The sequence below is a fragment of the Geotrypetes seraphini genome, chromosome 16 (genome assembly GCF_902459505.1).
Source record: "Geotrypetes seraphini chromosome 16, aGeoSer1.1, whole genome shotgun sequence".
Classification (NCBI taxonomy): domain Eukaryota; kingdom Metazoa; phylum Chordata; class Amphibia; order Gymnophiona; family Dermophiidae; genus Geotrypetes; species Geotrypetes seraphini.
Genome location: NC_047099.1, coordinates 7,127,305 through 7,154,152, shown reverse-complemented (window position 1 = coordinate 7,154,152; position 26,848 = coordinate 7,127,305). Strand labels below are relative to the sequence as shown.

Sequence of the window (26,848 nt, the reverse complement as noted above, 5' to 3'; positions counted from 1 at the left end):
ATGCAGTAAGTTCTTTTTAGCAGGAGGGCAGAAAAAGAAGACGAGAGCCACTCGGCTTGAGCTGCCTCCAACCCGCAGGATCCCCACAACCCTGAGGGGCATCCTCCCAAAAGAAACCAGAATGGGTTACAAATCAGCATTAATAGTATAATTAAATAATTGCATAATACACACAGATACTCTTACAAAGAATGATGTTAATTTTCCTGGTAACAGTATTTTATGATGATGATTATTGAGAGCTTCTATACCACAACTAATGACAGTGGAGTCAATTCAGAGCGGTCTACATGAGCTTCTGTAAAGGTGTTATGATACATTAGTTTCTCTTCATTGTCTTAATACTTATTACATTTAGAACATTTAAATGATTTCTCTTCAGTGTCTTATCACATTCAGAACATTTAAAATGTATCTCTTCATTGTCTTTATATTATCACATTCAGAACATTTAAAAGGTATCTCTTCAGTGTATCTCTATACTTATCACATTCGGGATATTTAAAAGGTATCTTTTCATTGTTTTTATGAATATCACATTCAGAACAATTAGAAGGTATCTCTTCAGTGTCTTTATACTTATCACATTTAGCATATTTAAAAAGTATCTCTTCAGAATGTGTCTGTATAAGATATTGCTGAGACAAAGAATGCCTAAAATACATATCACAATCGGAAGATTTAGAAGGTACCTTGTCGGTCTCTTTATACTTATCACATTTAGAACATTTAAAAGGTATCTGTTCAGTATATGTCTTTATACCTATGACACACAGACTATTTAAAGATTTCTCTTCAGTGTCTTTCTTCTTTTGACATTCAGAACATTTAAAAGATATCTCTTCATTGTTTTTATGCTTATCACATTAAGAACATTTAAAAGGTATCTTTTCATTGTTTGTATGCTTATCACATTTTGAACATTGAAAAGGTATCTCTTTATTGTTTATATGTGACATTCAGAATATTTAAAAGGTATCTCTTCAGTATGTGTCTGTATACTTATCACATTCAAGACATTTAAAAAGTATCTATTCAGTGTCTTTATACTTATCACATTTATAACATTTAAAAGGTAACTCTTCAATGTCTTTATACTTATTACATTTAGAACATTTAAAAGGTATCTCTTTATTGTTTCTATGTTTGTGACATTCAGAACATTTAAAAGGTATCTATTCAGTGTCTTTATATTTATCACATTCAGAACATTTAAAAGGTATCTCTTCAGTGTCTTTATAGTTATCACATTCAGAACATTTAGAAGGTATCATTTCATTGGTTTTATGCTTATCACATTCAGAACCTTTAGAAGGTATCTTTTCATTGTTGCTATACTTTTGACATTCAGAACATTGAGAAGGTATCTCTTCAGTGGTTTTATGATTATCACATTGAGAACATTGAAACGGTATCTCTTCATTGATTTTATGTTTACTATATTTAGAACTTTGAAAACGTATCTCTTCAGTATGTCTTTATACTTATCACATTCAGAACATTTAAACAGTTTCACTTTAGTATCTTTATTCTGCAGAGATGCTCAGTGCTGCCCTCCTGTGGCTAATGTCTAGCATAACGGCTGAACCATTTTTCCCTACCTGAGCAGAGTTTCAACATTACCCCCACCAGCATGAAAAAAAACAGGTGGTTAATGTGGAAACAGAGTGGGAAATGTAAATCAAACAAAAATGGACACATTTTTTTATTTAAGTTCAAAAAAGTTTTATTTATTTTCAAGCTTGGAATAAACAATCAGTAATGGTCAGGAAAGGAGAACTGAAACCAAAGGATAAGAAATTGGAAATTGCAACCCAGGACAGTGTATTACGAGAGATACGGATCGCAGCAAATACAGGAATGGGAAAATGGAAAACCAGAAATGTAACTGCTAAGAACAGTTACCCTATTTTTAGACGTCTGCAAGGTGCTGAGGGTAGTAATTTTCAATGTAGAAAGATTCCATGAAATAACATCTCACATCCGCTGGGAACTTTGTAAACATTTTAGCATCATTGGACTGGAAGAGCACTGGGGGACCCACAACCCTAAGAGAATTCTCGAGAATGAAGAGATTATGATCACCTTGGTCATCCCCATTCTGACCAGTAAAAAGCTGGATGCAAGGAAACTGGACACATTGGTGAAAGAGAAAACTCCAGATGGGCATTAATCAGCAAAGTGCCTGCCCTTAGCGGTAACTCTATAAGATGCAGGAAAAGAAATAAGATCCGGACAGAGTAGTTGCCAGATTTTTACATCCCGGTGAATGGCTGCCTAAATCGAGAGCTCCATAGGGGCTGATAAGAATTGTGGAGTTAAAAGCCTCCAGCGCATAGCAATCTCTGACTCTTGGGAGGTCGAGGGTCAGTAAGGTTATGGCGAAGGGGGTGAGAAGTCCTCTGCAGACCTGCCTGGAGGTCCTCTGGAGAAAAATAAGATGGCAGCAGGGCAGGCGACTCATTCAGAGTTGGAGGATGAGGATATCCCTGCTCAACAGTTGGAGGACGGCGAGGAGGCTCACAGATGTGGTTTAAAGCATTGAAGGAGGAGATGATTGGGGTCCAGGTCGACGTTAAAGCATAGAACTCCGCTCCAATGTTTGTGAGTTGGGTGCCCGGGTTTCCATCTCTGAAGACCACATGGAAACCCTTTCTACATCGGTGTCTGGGATTAAAGAATCTACCGATCGTATATCTACTGAACTGCAACACCTACAAGCGCAGGCGGAGGATCTTGAAAATCAATCCCGGCGCTATAATCTGCATTTTAAAGGCATACCAGAGGTGCAGGCCTATCGGGACTGCAAAATAGTGGTGCGGGAGTTTTGTGAACAATTGCTGCGGGCTGATGGATCACATGCTTTTACTACGGACACATCGTAGCCTGTTTGCCAACTAGAGGTCCCGGCACTAAGGATATTATCGCTTGCTTTGGCGATTACAATTTAAAGGAGCGTGTTTTGCAGGCGACTTTTCATTGGCAAGATCTGGCGGTGGGAGTATTTCAGGATCTAGCATGGTCTACGCTACAGAAACGCAAGGCCTTTAAAGAAGTCACCCAGGCTTTGCGTGCAGGTGGACATAGGTTTCGCTGGCTATTTCCCTTTGGGGTGTGGTTGACTGTGAATGGAAGATCTAAGCAAGTGAGCACCATTGCAGAAGCGTGGTCGGAGATGCAAGATCTGGGCTGCACGAACCTTCCTGAGATAGCAGTGACGTCTAGGCCGAGCGGGACATGTATCTCTTCAGTATGTGTCTGTATACTTATCACATTCAGGACATTTAAAAAGTATCTATTCAGTGTCTTTATACTTATCACATTTATAACATTTAAAAGGTATCTCTTCCGTGTCTTTATATTTACCACATTTAGAACATTTAAAAGGTATCTCTTCACTATGTGTGTATGATATTGCAGAGACAAAGCCTATAATACATATCACATTCAGAACAGTTAAAGTGTTTCTAGTTAGTGTCTTTAAACTTATCACATTTAGAACATTTAAAAGGTATCTCTTTATTGTTTTATACTTATTACATTCAGAACTTTTAGAAGGTATCTTTTCATTGTTTCTATACTTTTGACATTCAGAACATTAAGAAGGTATCTCTTCAGTGGTTTTATGATTATCACATTGAGAACATTTAAAAGGTATCTCTTCATTGATTTTATGCTTACTACATTTAGAACTTTGAAATCGTATCTCTTCAGTATGTCTTTATACTTATCACATTCAGAACCTTGAAACTGTTTCACTTTATTCTACAAAGATGCTCAGTGCTGCCCTCCTGTGGCAAACATATAGCATAACGGCTGAACCATTTTTCCCCTACCTGAGCAGAGTTTCAACATTACCCCCACCAGCTTGAAAAAAAACAGGTGGTTAATGTGGAAACAGAGTGGGAAATGTAAATCAAACAAAAATGGACACATTTTTTTATTTAAGTTCAAAAAAGTTTTATTTATTTTCAAGCTTGGAATAAACAATCAGTAATGGTCAGGAAAGGAGAACTGAAACCAAAGGATAAGAAATTGGAAATTGCAACCCAGGACAGTGTATTACGAGAGATACGGATCGCAGCAAATACAGGAATGGGAAAATGGAAAACCAGAAATGTAACTGCTAAGAACAGTTGCCCTATTTTTAGACGTCTGCAAGGTGCTGAGGGTAGTAATTTTCAATGTAGAAAGATTCCATGAAATAACATCTCACATCCGCTGGGAACTTTGTAAACATTTTAGCATCATTGGACTGGAAGAGCACTGGGGGACCCACAACCCTAAGAGAATTCTTTGAGAATGAAGAGATTATGATCACCTTGGTCATCCCCATTCTGACCAGTAAAAAGCTGGATGCAAGGAAACTGGACACATTGGTGAAAGAGAAAACTCCAGATGGGCGGTAACTCTATAAGATGCAGGAAAAGAAATAAGATCCGGACAGAGTAGTTGCCAGATTTTTACATCCCAGTGAATGGCTGCCTAAATCAAGAGCTCCATAGGGGCTGATAAGAATTGTGGAGTTAAAAGCCTCCAGCGCATAGCAATCTCTGACTCTTGGGAGGTCGAGGGTCAGTAAGGTTATGGCGAAGGGGGTGAGAAGTCCTCTGCAGACCTGCCTGGAGGTCCTCTGGAGAAAAATAAGATGGCGGCAGGGCAGACGACTCATTCAGAGTTGGAGGATGAGGGTATCCCTGCTCAACAGTTGGAGGACGGCGAGGAGGCTCACAGATGTGGTTTAAAGCATTGAAGGAGGAGATGATTGGGGTCCAGGTCGACGTTAAAGCGTAGAACTCCGCTCCAATGTTTGTGAGTTGGGTGCCCGGGTTTCCATCTCTGAAGACCACATGGAAACCCTTTCTACATCGGTGTCTGGGATTAAAGAATCTACCGATCGTATATCTACTGAACTGCAACACCTACAAGCGCAGGCGGAGGATCTTGAAAATCAATCCTGGCGCTATAATCTGCATTTTAAAGGCATACCAGAGGTGCAGGCCTATCGGGACTGCAAAATAGTGGTGCGGGAGTTTTGTGAACAATTGCTGCGGGCTGATGGATCACATGCTTTTACTACGGACACATCGTAGCCTGTTGCCAACTAGAGGTCCCGGCACTAAGGATATTATCGCTTGCTTTGGCGATTACAATTTAACGGAGCGTGTTTTGCAGGCGACTTTTCATTGGCAAGATCTGGCGGTGGGAGTATTTCAGGATCTAGCATGGTCTACGCTACAGAAACGCAAGGCCTTTAAAGAAGTCACCCAGGCTTTGCGTGCAGGTGGTCATAGGTTTCGCTGGCTATTTCCCTTTGGGGTGTGGTTGACTGTGAATGGAAGATCTAAGCAAGTGAGCACCGTTGCAGAAGCGTGGTCGGAGATGCAAGATCTGGGCTGCACGAACCTTCCTGAGATAGCAGTGACGTCTAGGCCGAGCGGGACATGTATCTCTTCAGTATGTGTCTGTATACTTATCACATTCAGGACATTTAAAAAGTATCTATTCAGTGTCTTTATACTTATCACATTTATAACATTTAAAAGGTATCTCTTCCGTGTCTTTATATTTACCACATTTAGAACATTTAAAAGGTATCTCTTCTGTCTCTTTATATTTACCACATTTAGAACATTTAAAAGGTATCTCTTCACTATGTGTGTATGATATTGCAGAGACAAAGCCTATAATACATATCACATTCAGAACAGTTAAAGTGTTTCTAGTTAGTGTCTTTAAACTTATCACATTTAGAACATTTAAAAGGTATCTCTTTATTGTTTTATACTTATTACATTCAGAACTTTTAGAAGGTATCTTTTCATTGTTTCTATATTTTTGACATTCAGAACATTGAGAAGGTATCTCTTCAGTGGTTTTATGATTATCACATTGAGAACATTTATAAGGTATCTCTTCATTGATTTTATGCTTACTACATTTAGAACTTTGAAATCGTATCTCTTCAGTATGTCTTTATACTTATCACATTCAGAACCTTGAAACTGTTTCACTTTATTCTACAAAGATGCTCAGTGCTGCCCTCCTGTGGCAAACATATAGCATAACGGCTGAACCATTTTTCCCCTACCTGAGCAGAGTTTCAACATTACCCCCACCAGCTTGAAAAAAAACAGGTGGTTAATGTGGAAACAGAGTGGGAAATGTAAATCAAACAAAAATGGACACATTTTTTTATTTAAGTTCAAAAAAGTTTTATTTATTTTCAAGCTTGGAATAAACAATCAGTAATGGTCAGGAAAGGAGAACTGAAACCAAAGGATAAGAAATTGGAAATTGCAACCCAGGACAGTGTATTACGAGAGATACGGATCGCAGCAAATACAGGAATGGGAAAATGGAAAACCAGAAATGTAACTGCTAAGAACAGTTACCCTATTTTTAGACGTCTGCAAGGTGCTGAGGGTAGTAATTTTCAATGTAGAAAGATTCCATGAAATAACATCTCACATCCGCTGGGAACTTTGTAAACATTTTAGCATCATTGGACTGGAAGAGCACTGGGGGACCCACAACCCTAAGAGAATTCTCGAGAATGAAGAGATTATGATCACCTTGGTCATCCCCATTCTGACCAGTAAAAAGCTGGATGCAAGGAAACTGGACACATTGGTGAAAGAGAAAACTCCAGATGGGCATTAATCAGCAAAGTGCCTGCCCTTAGCGGTAACTCTATAAGATGCAGGAAAAGAAATAAGATCCGGACAGAGTAGTTGCCAGATTTTTACATCCCAGTGAATGGCTGCCTAAATCGAGAGCTCCATAGGGGCTGATAAGAATTGTGGAGTTAAAAGCCTCCAGCGCATAGCAATCTCTGACTCTTGGGAGGTCGAGGGTCAGTAAGGTTATGGCGAAGGGGGTGAGAAGTCCTCTGCAGACCTGCCTGGAGGTCCTCTGGAGAAAAATAAGATGGCAGCAGGGCAGGCGACTCATTCAGAGTTGGAGGATGAGGATATCCCTGCTCAACAGTTGGAGGACGGCGAGGAGGCTCACAGATGTGGTTTAAAGCATTGAAGGAGGAGATGATTGGGGTCCAGGTCGACGTTAAAGCATAGAACTCCGCTCCAATGTTTGTGAGTTGGGTGCCCGGGTTTCCATCTCTGAAGACCACATGGAAACCCTTTCTACATCGGTGTCTGGGATTAAAGAATCTACCGATCGTATATCTACTGAACTGCAACACCTACAAGCGCAGGCGGAGGATCTTGAAAATCAATCCCGGCGCTATAATCTGCATTTTAAAGGCATACCAGAGGTGCAGGCCTATCGGGACTGCAAAATAGTGGTGCGGGAGTTTTGTGAACAATTGCTGCGGGCTGATGGATCACATGCTTTTACTACGGACACATCGTAGCCTGTTGCCAACTAGAGGTCCCGGCACTAAGGATATTATCGCTTGCTTTGGCGATTACAATTTAAAGGAGCGTGTTTTGCAGGCGACTTTTCATTGGCAAGATCTGGCGGTGGGAGTATTTCAGGATCTAGCATGGTCTACGCTACAGAAACGCAAGGCCTTTAAAGAAGTCACCCAGGCTTTGCGTGCAGGTGGACATAGGTTTCGCTGGCTATTTCCCTTTGGGGTGTGGTTGACTGTGAATGGAAGATCTAAGCAAGTGAGCACCATTGCAGAAGCGTGGTCGGAGATGCAAGATCTGGGCTGCACGAACCTTCCTGAGATAGCAGTGACGTCTAGGCCGAGCGGGACATGTATCTCTTCAGTATGTGTCTGTATACTTATCACATTCAGGACATTTAAAAAGTATCTATTCAGTGTCTTTATACTTATCACATTTATAACATTTAAAAGGTATCTCTTCCGTGTCTTTATATTTACCACATTTAGAACATTTAAAAGGTATCTCTTCACTATGTGTGTATGATATTGCAGAGACAAAGCCTATAATACATATCACATTCAGAACAGTTAAAGTGTTTCTAGTTAGTGTCTTTAAACTTATCACATTTAGAACATTTAAAAGGTATCTCTTTATTGTTTTATACTTATTACATTCAGAACTTTTAGAAGGTATCTTTTCATTGTTTCTATACTTTTGACATTCAGAACATTAAGAAGGTATCTCTTCAGTGGTTTTATGATTATCACATTGAGAACATTTAAAAGGTATCTCTTCATTGATTTTATGCTTACTACATTTAGAACTTTGAAATCGTATCTCTTCAGTATGTCTTTATACTTATCACATTCAGAACCTTGAAACTGTTTCACTTTATTCTACAAAGATGCTCAGTGCTGCCCTCCTGTGGCAAACATATAGCATAACGGCTGAACCATTTTTCCCCTACCTGAGCAGAGTTTCAACATTACCCCCACCAGCTTGAAAAAAAACAGGTGGTTAATGTGGAAACAGAGTGGGAAATGTAAATCAAACAAAAATGGACACATTTTTTTATTTAAGTTCAAAAAAGTTTTATTTATTTTCAAGCTTGGAATAAACAATCAGTAAAGGTCAGGAAAGGAGAACTGAAACCAAAGGATAAGAAATTGGAAATTGCAACCCAGGACAGTGTATTACGAGAGATACGGATCGCAGCAAATACAGGAATGGGAAAATGGAAAACCAGAAATGTAACTGCTAAGAACAGTTACCCTATTTTTAGACGTCTGCAAGGTGCTGAGGGTAGTAATTTTCAATGTAGAAAGATTCCATGAAATAACATCTCACATCCGCTGGGAACTTTGTAAACATTTTAGCATCATTGGACTGGAAGAGCACTGCGGGCCCAAAAACCCTAAGAGAATTCTCGAGAATGAAGAGATTATGATCACCTTGGTCATCCCCATTCTGACCAGTAAAAAGCTGGATGCAAGGAAACTGGACACATTGGTGAAAGAGAAAACTCCAGATGGGCATTAATCAGCAAAGTGCCTGCCCTTAGCGGTAACTCTATAAGATGCAGGAAAAGAAATAAGATCCGGACAGAGTAGTTGCCAGATTTTTACATCCCAGTGAATGGCTGCCTAAATCAAGAGCTCCATAGGGGCTGATAAGAATTGTGGAGTTAAAAGCCTCCAGCGCATAGCAATCTCTGACTCTTGGGAGGTCGAGGGTCAGTAAGGTTATGGCGAAGGGGGTGAGAAGTCCTCTGCAGACCTGCCTGGAGGTCCTCTGGAGAAAAATAAGATGGCGGCAGGGCAGACGACTTATTCAGAGTTGGAGGATGAGGGTATCCCTGCTCAACAGTTGGAGGACGGCGAGGAGGCTCACAGATGTGGTTTAAAGCATTGAAGGAGGAGATGATTGGGGTCCAGGTCGACGTTAAAGCGTAGAACTCCGCTCCAATGTTTGTGAGTTGGGTGCCCGGGTTTCCATCTCTGAAGACCACATGGAAAACCTTTCTACATCGGTGTCTGGGATTAAAGAATCTACCGATCGTATATCTACTGAACTGCAACACCTACAAGCGCAGGCGGAGGATCTTGAAAATCAATCCTGGCGCTATAATCTGCATTTTAAAGGCATACCAGAGGTGCAGGCCTATCGGGACTGCAAAATAGTGGTGTAGGAGTTTTGTGAACAATTGCTGCGGGCTGATGGATCACATGCTTTTACTACGGACACATCGTAGCCTGTTACCAACTAGAGGTCCCGGCACTAAGGATATTATCGCTTGCTTTGGCGATTACAATTTAACGGAGCGTGTTTTGCAGGCGACTTTTCATTGGCAAGATCTGGCGGTGGGAGTATTTCAGGATCTAGCATGGTCTACGCTACAGAAACGCAAGGCCTTTAAAGAAGTCACCCAGGCTTTGCGTGCAGGTGGTCATAGGTTTCGCTGGCTATTTCCCTTTGGGGTGTGGTTGACTGTGAATGGAAGATCTAAGCAAGTGAGCACCGTTGCAGAAGCGTGGTCGGAGATGCAAGATCTGGGCTGCACGAACCTTCCTGAGATAGCAGTGACGTCTAGGCCGAGCGGGACATGTATCTCTTCAGTATGTGTCTGTATACTTATCACATTCAGGACATTTAAAAAGTATCTATTCAGTGTCTTTATACTTATCACATTTATAACATTTAAAAGGTATCTCTTCCGTGTCTTTATATTTACCACATTTAGAACATTTAAAAGGTATCTCTTCTGTCTCTTTATATTTACCACATTTAGAACATTTAAAATGTATCTCTTCACTATGTGTGTATGATATTGCAGAGACAAAGCCTATAATACATATCACATTCAGAACAGTTAAAGTGTTTCTAGTTAGTGTCTTTAAACTTATCACATTTAGAACATTTAAAAGGTATCTCTTTATTGTTTTATACTTATTACATTCAGAACTTTTAGAAGGTATCTTTTCATTGTTTCTATACTTTTGACATTCAGAACATTAAGAAGGTATCTCTTCAGTGGTTTTATGATTATCACATTGAGAACATTTAAAAGGTATCTCTTCATTGATTTTATGCTTACTACATTTAGAACTTTGAAATCGTATCTCTTCAGTATGTCTTTATACTTATCACATTCAGAACCTTGAAACTGTTTCACTTTATTCTACAAAGATGCTCAGTGCTGCCCTCCTGTGGCAAACATATAGCATAACGGCTGAACCATTTTTCCCCTACCTGAGCAGAGTTTCAACATTACCCCCACCAGCTTGAAAAAAAACAGGTGGTTAATGTGGAAACAGAGTGGGAAATGTAAATCAAACAAAAATGGACACATTTTTTTATTTAAGTTCAAAAAAGTTTTATTTATTTTCAAGCTTGGAATAAACAATCAGTAATGGTCAGGAAAGGAGAACTGAAACCAAAGGATAAGAAATTGGAAATTGCAACCCAGGACAGTGTATTACGAGAGATACGGATCGCAGCAAATACAGGAATGGGAAAATGGAAAACCAGAAATGTAACTGCTAAGAACAGTTACCCTATTTTTAGACGTCTGCAAGGTGCTGAGGGTAGTAATTTTCAATGTAGAAAGATTCCATGAAATAACATCTCACATCCGCTGGGAACTTTGTAAACATTTTAGCATCATTGGACTGGAAGAGCACTGGGGGACCCACAACCCTAAGAGAATTCTCGAGAATGAAGAGATTATGATCACCTTGGTCATCCCCATTCTGACCAGTAAAAAGCTGGATGCAAGGAAACTGGACACATTGGTGAAAGAGAAAACTCCAGATGGGCATTAATCAGCAAAGTGCCTGCCCTTAGCGGTAACTCTATAAGATGCAGGAAAAGAAATAAGATCCGGACAGAGTAGTTGCCAGATTTTTACATCCCGGTGAATGGCTGCCTAAATCGAGAGCTCCATAGGGGCTGATAAGAATTGTGGAGTTAAAAGCCTCCAGCGCATAGCAATCTCTGACTCTTGGGAGGTCGAGGGTCAGTAAGGTTATGGTGAAGGGGGTGAGAAGTCCTCTGCAGACCTGCCTGGAGGTCCTCTGGAGAAAAATAAGATGGCGGCAGGGCAGGCGACTCATTCAGAGTTGGAGGATGAGGGTATCCCTGCTCAACAGTTGGAGGACGGCGAGGAGGCTCACAGATGTGGTTTAAAGCATTGAAGGAGGAGATGATTGGGGTCCAGGTCGACGTTAAAGCGTAGAACTCCGCTCCAATGTTTGTGAGTTGGGTGCCCGGGTTTCCATCTCTGAAGACCACATGGAAACCCTTTCTACATCGGTGTCTGGGATTAAAGAATCTACCGATCGTATATCTACTGAACTGCAACACCTACAAGCGCAGGCGGAGGATCTTGAAAATCAATCCCGGCGCTATAATCTGCATTTTAAAGGCATACCAGAGGTGCAGGCCTATCGGGACTGCAAAATAGTGGTGCGGGAGTTTTGTGAACAATTGCTGCGGGCTGATGGATCACATGCTTTTACTACAGACATATCGTAGCCTGTTGCCAACTAGATGTCCCGGCACTAAGGATATTATCGCTTGCTTTGGCGATTACAATTTAAAGGAGCGTGTTTTGCAGGCGACTTTTCATTGGCAAGATCTGGCGGTGGGAGTATTTCAGGATCTAGCATGGTCTACGCTACAGAAACGCAAGGCCTTTAAAGAAGTCACCCAGGCTTTGCGTGCAGGTGGACATAGGTTTCGCTGGCTATTTCCCTTTGGGGTGTGGTTGACTGTGAATGGAAGATCTAAGCGAGTGAGCACCGTTGCAGAAGCGTGGTCGGAGATGCAAGATCTGGGCTGCACGAACCTTCCTGAGGTAGCAGTGACGTCTAGGCCGAGCGGGACATGGACTACAGTGTTGAGATCTGGAAAGAAACCTGTCAGATCTGCCACTTGATTTTTTTTTTGGGGGGGGGGTTGCTTTTCATGGGCTTTTCTAGCTATTTGTGAGCCAGCAAAGCCACTGTGCTGTTGTCTGTTGCCTTTGGCTCTCATCTTTTGTTCTAATATTACACGATTTTATAGAATGTCTGTACTTTTAACCTGTTTGGCTTGAAGTGGGATGTTTATGTTGCTGGCAGTCTGTTGGGGATTCTGGGGTGCAGTTTGTTTTCCATCGGTTTGGGAAGGGTTGGACTTCCCCGGGGTATGTTGCTCTCCTCTACACTACCTTGGGTAGGTAGAGGGCTGGGTACAGGTGCTGAGAGGGGAGTAACTCTGGGGTATTTTTGAAGGGTTTTGAGAAGCATTTGGTCATACAATTTTAGAGAGTGCCCCTCGTTCTCCTTACCTTGGAGAGGGTGAACAACTTGTCCTATCTACTAAGTCTATTCCCTTTAGCACCTTGAATGTTTCGATCATATCCATAAGAACATAAGAAATGCCTCCGCTGGGTCAGACCTGAGGTCCATCGCGCCCAGCAGTCCGCTCACGCGGCGGCCCAACAGGTCCAAGACCTGTGCAGTAAATTTCTATCTATACCCCCCTATCCCCTTTTCCAGCAGGAATTTGTCCAAACCTTTCTTAAACCCCAGTACTGTACTCTGCCCTATAACGTCCTCTGGAATTGTATTCCAGGTGTCCACCACACGTTGGGTAAAGAAGAACTTCCTAGCATTTGTTTTGAATTTGCCCCCTCTCAACTTTTCCGAATGCCCTCTTGTTTTTTTATTTTCTGAAAGTTTGAAGAATCTGTCCCTCTCTACTCTCTCTATGCCCTTCATGATCTTGTAAGTCTCTATCATATCCCCTCTTAATCTTCTCTTTTCCAGGGAAAAGAGTCCCAGTTTTTCCAATCTCTCAGCGTATGAAAGGCTTTCCATCCCCTTAATCAGTCGTGTCGCTCTCCTCTGAACTCTCTCGAGCAATGCCATATCCTTCTTAAGGTACGGAGACCAATATGGACGCAGTACTCAAGATGTGGACGCACCATTGCCCGATACAGCGGCAGGATAACTTCTTTCGTTCTGGTTGTAATACCTTTCTTGATTATACCTAGCATTCTATTCGCTCTCTTAGCGGCAGCTGCACACTGTGCTGTCGGCTTCATTGTCATGTCCACCATCACCCCCAAGTCCCTTTCTTGGCTACTCTCATTCAAAAACATCCCTCCCATCGCATAAGTATACCTCGGGTTTTTGCTTCCCACATGGAATACTTTACACTTCTCAACATTGAATTTCATCTGCCATCTCTCTGCCCATTCCCCTAGTTTGTCCAAGTCCCTTTGCAATATCCCCTCTCAATCTCATCTTTTCAAGGGAGAAGAGGCTCAGTTTCTCCAATCTCTCACTATACGGCAACTCCTCCAGCCCCTTAACCATTTTAGTCGCTCTTCTCTGGACTAGAGAGTTGCGGGGACAGAAATCCCACCCGTCCCCGCGAAAAATACCTCCATCCCCGCCCGTCCCCGTGAAGAATCCCATCTGTCTCCGCCCGTCCATATAAACTTCAGAATTTATTTCATTTAATTATGCTACTGAATTAAAGGCTCTGGTAGAGACCCATTTACAAATAAGCAAAGACACTTTATTAATTTGGAAATATTAATTGGGAAGAATACATACTTTGTAAATGGGTTTCTACCAGACCCTCTAATGTAAATATAAAATATAAATACTCAGTTTACGAGGACCCCCCCAAGCTATGTCAGCTGAGAACTTCCTCTGAAGGTGGCCGGGGCTCCCTTTTGCCGAGCTTGGCAGGCAGCAGTAGCGTCCCTGAGTCACAGATGCTGGCACCTCAATGTCTCATGGATGCTGCCAGCGGCTGCTGCGCTTGGTGGAAGGGAGTTCTGGCTGTCTCTAGAAGAAGTCCTCTGCTTGCAGTGCTTGGGGATCATCAGCAGCCACAGCCAGGGGTCAGCAAGTAAGTGTAGTTACTTACCTGTAACGTAGGTTCTCCGTGGACAGCAAGATGGTCAGTCACATATGGGTGTTGTCCCAACAGCTCCCAATTTGCGGATAAGCTCTCCAATAGCTCAGAGAGATTTTTTTCTCTCTCTCTCTCTGAGCACGTGCAGTGCCCGGGCCCCACTGGGCATGCCCGAGCCCTACCCATTTCCCCCTGTTTCCCCCTAATCCCCAGGATGTTCCTAGCTGTGGCCGGATCGGCCGTATGAGGAGGCGGGTGGGTTGTGTGGCTGACTATCCTGCTGTCCACGGAGAACCTACATTACAGGTAAGTAACTACACTTTCTCCTAGGACAAGCAGGATGAGTCAGCCACATATGGGTGTTGTCCCAACAGCAGATAAGCTCTCCAATAGCTCAGAGAGATTTTTTTTTTTCTTTCTCTCTCTCTGAGCACGTGCAGTGCCCAAGCCCTACCCATTTCCCCCTGCTTCCCCCTACTCCCCAGTCTTTTTCCGCCCGTTCCCATCGGTCGGATTTTCTACAGCTCTCCATTACAACTTTTCTACTCATCACCTTGAAGATGCCTGAATCATCTAAAGAAATGACTGGGATGCAAGAGAAGGATGAATGCACTGGATCCTCATGAATTGTGCATCCACTGATTGGATCCAGGGCACGAGGTTCCGTGTTGCTTGCATTGGTGCGCACATGTCTTCGTGAGCATGAAAACTGACTCCTGCTTACCTTGGTGCCTGCTTGTATCTGCACGCACGTAAGCCAGCCCTCCTGGAACTGTGCCCACCTGTGTTCATGAGCACTCCAGTTGAGGAAGAGGGCGCTGAGAAACTCCATGGAAAGGAGTGAAGCCTAAGAATAAGCCTGCACAGCCTGATTGTAAGGCAGCAATGTGGTATGTAAAATTGGCAGGGGTAAGGAGCCTTCAGGATGCCTTGGCTCTGCCCTGACTCCCTGCATCAGCCATCAAGGTAAGTGCCTGATCTGCCTGTCCTGGGAAACTTCTGATAATCTCACTCCCTCCTCCCATTCTGAAAAAGAAACTCAATGCTTCTTTCCCTCTTGGGGTCCTGCAGAGTCTGCAGTGCAGACCTCTCCCCCCCTCCCCCCCCCCCTCATGTCGGGAAGAACCGATGGTGCGCCCACATCTGGAATATTGCGTCCAATATTGGTCTCCGTACCTTAAGAAGGATGCCGTTACTCGAGAGGGTTCAGAGGAGAGCGACACGTTTGATAAAAGGGATGGAAAACCTCTCATACGCTGAGAGATTGGAGAAACTGGGTCTCTTTTCCCTTGAGAAGAGGAGACTTAGAGGGGATATGATAGAGACTTATAAGATCATGAAGGGCATAGAGAGAGTAGAGAGGGACAGATTCTTCAATCTTTCAAAAAATAAAAAAACAAGAGGACACTCGGAAAAGTTGAAAGGGGACAGATTCAAAACGAATGCTAGGAAGTTCTTCTTTACCCAACGAGTGGTGGACCCTGGAATGCGCTTCCAGAGGGCATAATAGGGCAGAGTACAGTACAGGGGTTCAAGAAAGGACTGGACAATTTCCTGCTGGAAAAGGGGATAGAGGGGTATAAATAGAGGATTACTGCACAGGTCCTGGACCTGTTGGGCCGCCGCGTGAGCGGACTGCTGGGCATGATGGACCTCAGGTCTGACCCAGCGGAGGCATAGAAACATAGAAACATAGAAGATGACGGCAGAAAAGGGCTACAGCCTATCAAGTCTGCCCACTCTGCTTACCCACCCCCTGTCTATGCCCTAATGACCCAATTTCCTTATCTTGACCCTCGTAGGGATCCCACATGGGTATCCCATTTATTCTTAAAGTCTGGCACGCTGTCTGCCTCGATCACCTGCACTGGAAGCTTGTTCCAATGATCAACCACTCTCTCTGTGAAGAAATACTTTCTGGTGTCGCCATGAAATTTTCCGCCCCTGAGTTTGAGCGGGTGCCCTCTTGTGGCCAAGGGTCCCTTGAGAAAGAAAATATCATCTTCCACTTCAACACGTCCCGTGAGGTACTTAAATGTTTCGATCATGTCTCCCCTCTCCCTACGTTCCTCGAGAGTGTAGAGCTGCAATTTGTTCAGTCTCTCTTCGTACGAGAGACCCTTGAGCCCTGAGATCATCCTGGTGGCCGTCCGCTGAACCAATTCAACTCTGCGCACATCTTTACTGTAATATGGCCTCCAGAATTGCACACAGTACTCCAGATGAGGTCTCACCATGGCCCTGTACAACGGCATTATGACTTCAGGCTTTCGGCTGACGAAACTTCTATTGATACAACCCAATATCTGCCTTGCCTTAGATGAAGCCTTCTCCACTTGATTGGCAGTTTTCATGTCTGCACTGATGATTACTCCTAAATCTCGTTCTGCTGAAGTCCTAGTTAACGTTTCTCCGTTCAAGAAGTACGTCCTGCATGGATTTCCGCTTCCGAGGTGCATGACCTTACATTTCTTAGCATTGAAGCCTAGCTGCCAGGTTGAGGACCAACTTTCCAATGTAAGCAGGTCCTGCGCCATATAATTCTGTAAACTGCATTCACTTACTATATTACATAGTTTGGCGTCATCGGCGAATAGTGTTATTTTACCTTGAAGCCCTTGAGTCAGATCCCCTATGAATATGTTGAAAAGGAGTAGACCCAGGACCGAGCCCTGTGACACTCCACTGGTCACCTCCGATGTTTTAGAGAGGATACCATTAACCACCACCCTCTGAAGTCTGCCACTCAGCCAATCACTGACCCATGCAGCTTATGTTCTTATGTTCTAAGTTATTAATACAGCACTGAGCACTTTATATATAAAAGCATAAAAAAAGCACAGTGGGCTGGTGAAGAAGCCATAGCCAAAGTTGAATGGCGACCTCAGCAATGTGAGGCACCTAATGGCAAATCTGAAGCCCAAAAGAAGTTTGGTTAAACTAGCTTAAAGAATTTGGGACATTGAAAAATATTGAGCGCCAATGTCTTACTAATCTATGACCAAAATATCCCCTTTAGAGGGAGCCACGCACAACAACATGGCACGTTCCAGCGGCATGCCATGCACCCAAGCAACGGAAGAAAAAGCCACACACCAGCCTCCAGCCACGCCCCGAGTCACCACCCACAAAAATAAATAAATAAATAAATAAAAAACAACCCCCCCCAACAAAACCCCCCCACAAACGAGGACTTACCCCAAGTTCCTCCAGAAACTCACAGCCTTTCTCAAGATCCACATGGGTGGACCACAAGTACCCAAGACAGAGTACTACAAGGCCTGCCGATTCCAGTCCACAAGAACTTCCTGGACTGCAGAAACGAGATTTGGCAGACTCCCTCTTCAGGGCAACCAACATCAAGGAGACTGGAAGTGAAGTACCAGATCTTTCCGGCCCGGGGGTTCGACAACCCGCAGCAGCCAAACAAGGACATTGCAGTAGCCTTGGCGCTCAAGAGAAACAGGGCAGCACGACCCCTCCCCAACGCCCCGCCAGGGAAGGACCTGAAAAACCCTGGATTCCACAGGGAAAAAGACCTTCGAGGGCGCAATGCTGAACGCATGAATTGCTGCGCTCCAGTTCCAGATGCGGCTTTATCAGGAGGCCATTGAGAGAAAATAAATAAATAAAATAAAACAGGGACTCCAGCTCACCACCAAGCCGGTCCAGGAGTCTCTTTCATTCCTCCTCCATAATTTAGAGGAATGCAGCTATCACCTCTCTAAGACGGCCTTTGAATTCTTTGAAACATCCAGCCGCACTAGGGGAATAGCCATCCTTGCCCAGCGCTTAGCCTAGCCTTGTGCCTGGGCGCTCCATGATGAGAGTCTCTAGCAAATGCACCATGCACAGAGGTTAACCTGTTCGGAGACAGGGTTACGGAGACAGTCAACGGCACCAAGATGACTTCACCACCCTTAGAATGCTGGGCACATCCATGAACACACCGGAGGAACCATCCTCGCATGTCTTTCACCGCCCCCAAGTGATACCCCAGAACACCACACTGGCAGCAGTCCATGCCCCAGCGCTCGCAACAGTAACATAACTGCTACGCAAACAAGCACCGCCTGAGGGGCAGGGGCATCCAAGGGCAGCCCTCTCCCCAAGACAAAAACAGAACCTTGACCACCCTCCGGCCAAGCAGGATCAGATTGTCTGCGAAGGCTTGGCCCAGGATCACCATCGACCAGTGGGTCCTCAGCATCATCAAGCAGGGATTCCGAATTCATCTCCACTCCCGCCCTCCAAAGTGGGTGGGGCACCCTTCATCTGATGACCCAATTTTCCTGCAACAAGGAGAGGACCTGCTTCGGCAGAATCAATAGAGGCGGTGACGAACAGAGGAGATCACCAAGAGGTTTTTATTCCAGGAACCCCCGCGCCCCCATGGACAAGCTCAACAGGTGCATACACAAGGTCCAGATGCACTCTCTGGGTACAGTCTTGCCCCCTGTTACAGCCCGAGTATTGGCTAGTATCCCTGAACTTACAGGATGCATACACTCACGTGCCCATGCACCCAGCCCACAGGAGGCATCGTCGCTTCTAAAGCCAAGACAGACACTTTCAGTACAAGGACCTAGCCTTTGGACTCTCAATGGCTCCAAGAGTGTTCACAAAGTGTGTGGCCATGGCACATCCTCGCCTTCAGGGGATGTGCGTCCTATCTTATCTCGACGACTGGCTAATAGTGGCCCACCCTCCAAGGGAGGCACAGGCTGCCCTGACAACCACCATAACCCTCCTCCAAGAACTGGGGTTCCTCATCAACTACAAGAAATCCCACCTGATACCCACCCAGGGGATATTGTTCATCTGGGCAGTCATCTGAGCAGTCACACAGACCAAGGCCTTCCTACCGGACTGCCAGATCGACGCCATGACATCCCTGGCCCAATGCATCTCTGCCAGCAGCTCATCATCAGCACGCTCCCTCCTGCGTCTCATGGACCACATGGCGGCTGCGGTCTTTGTTGTCCAGCACACCAGACTACACAAGAGATCCCTGCAAGGGCACCTCAGACGTCACTGGGACCAATATACCCAACCTCTGACCACCCAGATACCCATTCGCCTGCCCATACACAAGACTGGTGAATGGCCCGAGATAACTTAGCGAAAGGGAAACCAGACCACCACCTCACCAGCTGGTGGCCACCATGGATGCCTCCAAACATGGATGGGGGACACACCTTCTTTATCTTCGCACAGAGGACATATGGTCTGCCCAGGCGTCCTCACTCCATATCTACCTACTGGAGCTAAGGGCCATAGGGAATGCCCTCGAAACCTGATCAGTTTGTAGAAAGTGTTTTACAGGATTATCTGACATCGTAGGTTTTTGAGGATAGCAACAATGCCTGAAACTATCCTGCCCTGGGAATATATCATACATTATCCACTTTGGCCCTTATTGTGGATGTGATGTGGGTAGGGATGCAAAGGTTTTGGGTCATGTCCGTAGACCCCAATGCCAAACAGGAAGTCTAGAAAAAAGGACCAATGTCCCACACCAAAATCAATGACTCCGAAACCACAAAAAATGGAACACTAGTTTCTGGAGATGTAAGAAGCTTCTAATTAAGTATTTATTGTATACAAAATTCCATATAATAACAACAAAAACATATAAGGTACAGAAAGTCTGTGTCAAAGTTGTTACAGTAATTGCACCATAGGAGACCAGACCCTTCACGGGCTGTGTTTCGGCAGGACTTTGCCTTCCTCAAGGGTCCTTTGACAGGATAGAAATGAATATGAAAATAGATTAACAATGGAAATAAAAACAGTACCTATAACTGTATATTGCTATTAGATCCCTAGTATGTGTCAAGTTAGGATAAAAAAACTTCTGTTAAAAAACCTTGTAATTATAATCTGTGTTTTTAAAAAATTCTTTATTTATACATTTTCAAATAAATCCACAAGAATCCACTTGTTACCGAAAACAGATTATGGTTATATCAAATACAAGAAAACAAAATAGGAATACCCTAAAATAGGTTACCCATAAAATTTAAGGTATTACACTTCTCCCTCCGTATTCGCGAATTCTGTATCTACGGATACGCATTTTCATTTTTCAGGCTATTTTAAGCCCTATAAGCCTCCCCTTAAGCCTTACCTGGTGGTCTAGTGGGTTTTTGGGGCAGGAGCGATCTTTCCATGCCCCTGCCCTGTGCAGATCGCTCACAGGAAATGGCTCGAAAGACTACGGGAGCTCAAGGCAGCCATTTCCTGTGAGCGATCTACACAGGGCAGGAGTGTGGGAAGATCGCTCCTGCCTCGAAAACCCGCTAGACCACCAGGTAAGGTTTAAAGGGGGGGGCCTTTTCAGGGCTTAAAATAGCCGGGGGAAGCGGGGGTTAGGGGCAAAACAGGCCCGAATATTATTCACAGTTTTTTAATATTCGCAGGCCAGCTCTGCCCCTAATCCCTGCGAATACGGAAGGGGAAGTGTATAGTTATAACATCTTTTTTAACTCTTTAAAAGTCCTCAATACCTTAGATAAAACAATAAGAAAAAAAGACAAGGAGATCTTATATTTCTAGGCCTTAATACATAATGAAATAATCCCTACTATTGTTATTTTAATGCTCTGTTGTGACATAATCATTACTCGTTGTTTATTCTATGCTTGAAAATAAATAAAACTTTTTTGAACTTTAAATTTAAAAAAAAAAACGTGTTAATAAATGACCAGATATTTTTTCTTTTTAGACTGCCTTAAAGCATTTTCTTAGTGTCCAGAAAACTACAAAGATGCTCAGGAGCAAAAAAAAACCAACAGCCATATTTAATCCAGTGGTGGACTAGAGAAATGCTTTGTTACCTTGCATGAAAGGGTCCTGGGTTTGACTCTTGGCCCTGGATGTTTGAATTTTAAATCCAAATCAAAGCATGAAAGGAATAAAGGGAAGAAACCGAAAACACCTAGTACCTGCCTGGCTCAGTGGCTAAAGGGCTTTGTCTCAATATTGAAGGTCGCAGGTTCAAGTCTAGCTTAGTCCAAAGCTAGATGGGACAATAGCAGGTAAGTGGAGAGGTTAGATAGATTAGAGAAGGTGGTTAGATGGAGTATGGGGGTTGGGAGTGAGGAGAGGAGGAAGGGGCTGATAGATGAGGAAGGGTATAGTAACCATGTTGCAAGATTGAAACCTAATAACTGCAGCAGGCACTTTTTACTATGAACTAAATTTGAGTAAAACTTCCCTTCACATGAAGCAGTATCAGCCCCTACTCCTTACTTGAGACTTGAACCCTCAAGCTCTTCCCTTCACCTCTTACTACCCTCTTTGCAAGAGCCACCAGCAGCAGCTGGGGATTATGCTACTTTTCACTATGAAAAATGGGCTAAATTTGAGTAAAACTACCCCCTTGTCTTCACGTGGAGCAGTTTCAGCCCTACTCCCTGTTAGTAACCCAGCACTCAACCCTTGAGCCAGCCAGGCTTTCACATCTTGACCTTTTCGGAACTTATATTTATCTATTTCTGGGTTAAAATCCTAGTAGTTGACACAAAAAAGGCTGAACCCTCAATTTACTATCCTCTTCTCTTGGCACAGTATCACCCCTACTCCTCAGTTGAGACTTGAACCCTCAGACTCGTGTTAGTAACCCAACACTCAACACTTGAGCTAGCCAGGCTTTCACATCAAGAGCTTTTTGGAACTTATATTTAGCCATCTCTGAGCGCAAATCCTAGTACTTGACACAAAAAAGACTTGAACCCTCAACCTCTTTGAGCAGAATCACCCCTATTCCTTAGCTGAGACTTGAACCCTCAACCGCCTGTTACTAACCCAACACTCAACACTTGAGTCAGCCATGCTTTCATAGCAAGAAGCTTTGGAACTTGTATTTCGCCATTTCTGAGCTCAAATCCTAGTACAGTAGTTGACACAAAAAGTCTTGAACCTCCTGTTACTACCTTCTTCTCTTGACGCAGTATCAGCCCCTACTACTTTGCTGAGGCTTGAGGCTTCAGCCTTCTGTTACTAACCCAAGCTTTCACATGAAGAGCTTTTCAGAACTTCTATTTCTCCATCTCTGGGTTCAAATCACCACAGCAGATACAAGAACACTTGTAGAATAACAACTTGGCAGGAACTGCAAGTTGCTATAAGGTAGTTTCTTTGCCAAGTTCCTACCATTACCTTAGTCCTGAAAACAAAGGACAAGCAGGATGAGTCAGCCACATATGGGTGTTGTCCCAACACCTCCCAATTTGCGGATAAGCTCTCCAATAGCTCAGAGAGATTTTTTTTTTTTTTTTCCTCTGAGCATGTGCAGTGCCCGGGCCCCACTGGGCATGCCCGAGCCCTACCCATTTTCCCCTGCTTCCCCCTAATCCCCAGTCCTTAGTTTCCGCACGTTCCCATCGGTCGGATTTTTCCACAGCTCTCCATTTTTCTACAATCAAAACTTGTTCTACTTATCATCTTGAAGATGCCAGAAACATCAAAGAAATGTCCGGGCTGCAGGAAAAGGATGAGCACACTGGACCCTCACGACCTGTGCGTTCGCTGCTTGGGCACAGCACACGAGGAACAGTGTTGCATGCACTGCGTCCGTCTGTCTCCACGGGCACACAAGCTAAGGAAGAGGGCACTGAGAGACTTCTTGAAGAGAAGTGAGGCCCGAGAATCTTCCTCCAGCAGCCATCCTCATCGGAGCGTAGCAGCGGGGGATCCACAGACGAATCCGGTGAGGAGCCTCCAGGACGTCCTGGCTCAGTCAAACCCCCCCCCCCCCCCCCGACTGCAACTTGCCCGGTCGAGAAATCTCTCCCGGAGGTCCTGCATGCTGTCGCTAGCCGTCGGCCCCTGCAGGAAGCCGATAGGAGTCTCACCAGACCAAGAGATCTCTCCAGGAGTTCCTGCATGTTGCTGCTTACAGCCAGCCTCCGTAGGGCATGAAGAGAAGTGAGGCCCGAGAATCTTCCTCCAGCAGCCATCCTCATCAGAATACAGCAGCGGGGGATCCACATGCTACAGTGGCAAGGAGCCTCCAGGATGCCCTGGCTCAGCTAATCCCCCCGCCTGCACTTGGCCCGGTAGAGAAATATCTCCCGGAGTCCCTGCATGTTGCCGCTTAGAACCAGCCTCTGCAGGGCAGCCGATAGGAGTCTCGCCAGACCGAGAGATCTCTCCAGGAATCCCTGCATGTTGCCACACAGCCATCCTCTGCAGGGCAGCCGATAGGAGTCTTGCATGCTGCTGCGTAAATCCACAGCCTCTGCAAGCAACAGATCGGGGCTTTCACCCTCTAGATGGCATGCTGCCTCTTAAAGCCAGCCTCTGAAGGGAGCCGATTGGGGTTCAAAGGTAAGTCCTATCTGCTTGTTTTTGGGAAAACCTCTGATAATCTGTTGCAGCCCCGAGGGCTCTGCCCCACCCTCCTCCCAATCTGAATTTAAGGAGAAAGAATCTCCCATGCTTCTTTCCCTTGGAGGGGACTTGCAGACCTCTCCCCCCAGTAGGAGACATGCTGCCCCAGAGTTCAGCTTATAAAGGACATGCTGGAAAAAAAAAAAAAAATAAATGTTTCTTTCCCTCTTGGGGTCCTGCAGAGTCTACAATTCACACCTTTCCCACCCCGCCCCCCTCCCCCTCTCAGGTTGGGAACGAGGAGTCTGCCTTTCTCAGCAGGGTGCTGATATCTTCAGAGATGCATGCCAGACCATGCCTCTCCAAGGGTGGGGGTTTGAAACTCCTCAGTCTAAAAAGCTGTTTGTTCTTCATAAAACATAGGCAGAGTGCTTTTCCAGCTAGCATGAGGGACTCTGTACTATTCATGATTTCTATAGCACTGAAAGGCATATGCAGCGCTGTACAGTTTAATATACAATAGGCAGTACAGCAGGAGAAGCCCACTCAAGAGGCATTATCACTCCTCTTTCTCTGCCTCCAGGCACAGTGGGAAACGCAGCCAGAAGCACTGGCACAGATGAAGGGGTGCATCCTGCCCCTTCTCTGCAGGCTCTCCCCCCCTCTCAAGAAGGACAGAGAAGGGCGGTGGGGTACATGGAGCCACCCAACCAGTCAAGTGGAGCAGCACATGAACCTGCGAACTACCAGGGGTGGGACCAGCAGCCACAGTTAATCCTCCTGCTGACCCATTCCTCTTTCAGCGGGCTACACTCCCCACTATGTACCCCTTTAGAGGGAGCCACGCACAACAACATGGCGCAGTTCAGCGGCATGCCATGCACCCAAGCAACGGAGGAACAAGCTACACACCAGCCTCCAGCCACGCCCCGAGTCACCACCCACAAAAATAAATAAATATTTACTAAAAAAAAACCCACAAACGAGGACTCACCCCAAGTCCCTCCAGAAACTCACAGCCTTTCTCAAGATCCACGTGGGTGGACAACAAGTACCCAAGACAGAGTACTACAAGGCCTGAACTACCAGTACTTCACGCAGGCAGTGGCGATTCCAGTCCACAAGAACCTCCTGGACTGCAGAGACGAGATTTGGCTGACTCCCTCCTCAGGGCAACCAACATCAAGGAGACTGGGATTGAAGTACCAGATCTTTCCAGCCCAGGGATTCGACAACCAGCAGCAGCCATACATGGACATTGCGGTAGCTTAAGAGAAACAGGGCAGCACGACCCCCCCCCCCCTCCAACCCCCGTCAGGGAAGGACCCTAAATGGCGAGATCCTAGTAAGGACTGTATCAGAACGCGATTTGGGTGTGATCATTAGCGAAGACATGAAGACTGCCAATCAAGTGGAGAAAGCTTCCTCCAGGGCTAGGCAAATCATGGGTTGTATCCGTAGAAGTTTCATCAGCCGTAAGCCCCAGGTGATTATGCCATTGTACAGATCCATGGTGAGACCCCATCTGGAGTATTGTGTGCAATTCTGGAAGCCGCATTATCAAAAGGATGTGCGGAGAGTCGAGTCGGTTCAGCGAATGGCCACCAGAATGGTTTCAGGACTCAAGGATCTCCCGTATGAGGAACGGCTGGATAAGTTGCAGCTATACTCACTCAAAGAACGCAGAGAGAGGGGAGACATGATCGAGACGTTCAAATATGTCACAGGCCATATCGAGGTGGAAGAAGATCTCTTTTTTCTTAAAGGACCCACGGCGACAAGAGGGCATCCATTGAAAATCAAGGGTGGCAAATTTCATGGTGATACCAGAAAATACTTCTTCACCGAAAGGGTGGTTGATCGCTGGAATAGTCTTCCACAACAGGTAATTGAGGCCAGCAGTGTGCCAGATTTTAAGAAAAGATGGGATTGTCATGTCGGATCTCTTCATGGAGGTAGATAGGGGGTGGGTCTTAGTGTGGGCAGACTGGATGGGCCGTGGCCCTTTTCTGCCGTCATTTCTATGTTTCTATGTAGTTGTCCTGCAGTGATAATCGAATGTTTGACGAGATGAAAATTAAAAGTTGTGAGTTAGACGATGTACAGAAAGGAATAAGTGCCAAAAAGGTATCCACAGTGACCAGATAACCATTGCAGGGACAAAGTAAAGACCTCCACCCCCCCCCCATGTTCACTGACCCCCATCACACCCCCACAAAGTTCAGAATAAAAATGTACATACCTGCCTCTGATACATCTGCACCTGGCATAGGAAAGCCTAGTAGAGCTGAGCAGAGCTGTCTTAAGTAGTCTGGGGGGTGGGGGAGTGACCCAAAGAGAGGAGGACACAGGCCTATAAACCACTCTAACCACTACATTCATGGTGGAAAATGTGAGGCCACCAAAACCCTACTATACTGCTATATGAGTACCATCTGCAGCCATAAAGGATATTGAGGTTGTAGACAGGTGAGTATAGTGGGTTTTGGGGGTGTTTCGGGGGCTCACCATAACCTAGAAGGGAGTTCTGGTGAGATGTTTATGTGGCACCCTTCTTGTGAAGTTCACAGCAGTGCCCTATAAGGTGTTCCACTGCTCTGTTGCCATATCTACGTGGCCAGTCCATCACAATGCTGGCCCCTCCCACATCCAAAAGGTCTTGTTCTGGGCATTTGGGACTTGGACAAATTTTTGGTCAAGAATAAGGTATAGAGATAGACATAGTGGCGGTCTGGGCGATCAAACGCCTGGAATTACAGATCAATCATTTTCAAAAAAATATTTTGGACCTACTTTTCAGGAATGGACATTGTACCGCTGCCGAATTTGGGCGACTAGTGCCATAAGTCCAAATCGAACTTAGACATAATTTTTTTATTATGGCCCAACACGGCGTCTTTGGAGAAGTCTGTAGCTTGGCTGTGGTCTTTGAAGCAGTCTATCAGTTGGCCATGGTCTACCGAGAGTTCTTTAAGTCGTAGACATTCAAGACCTACCAGGCACATCTCTGATCATTCACCATTAGACTTTTTAATCAAGGCATTTGCACTATGATCTTTAAGAACATAAGAACATAAGCAATGCCTCCGCTGGGTCAGACCCGAGGTCCATCGTGCCCAGCAGTCCGCTCACGCGGCGGCCCAACATTTCAGGACCTGTGCAGTAATCCTCTATCTATACCCCTCTATCCCCTTTTCCAGCAGGAAATTGTCCAGTCCTTTCTTAAACCCCAGTACCGTACT

At 44.8% G+C, this 26,848-nt stretch overlaps 1 gene segment (V, D, J or C); it reads left to right on the top strand.

Moving 5' to 3' along the window:
* LOC117350919 overlaps window positions 1-26,848 on the top strand; it is a 244,863-nt gene that overhangs the window by 153,669 nt on the left and 64,346 nt on the right.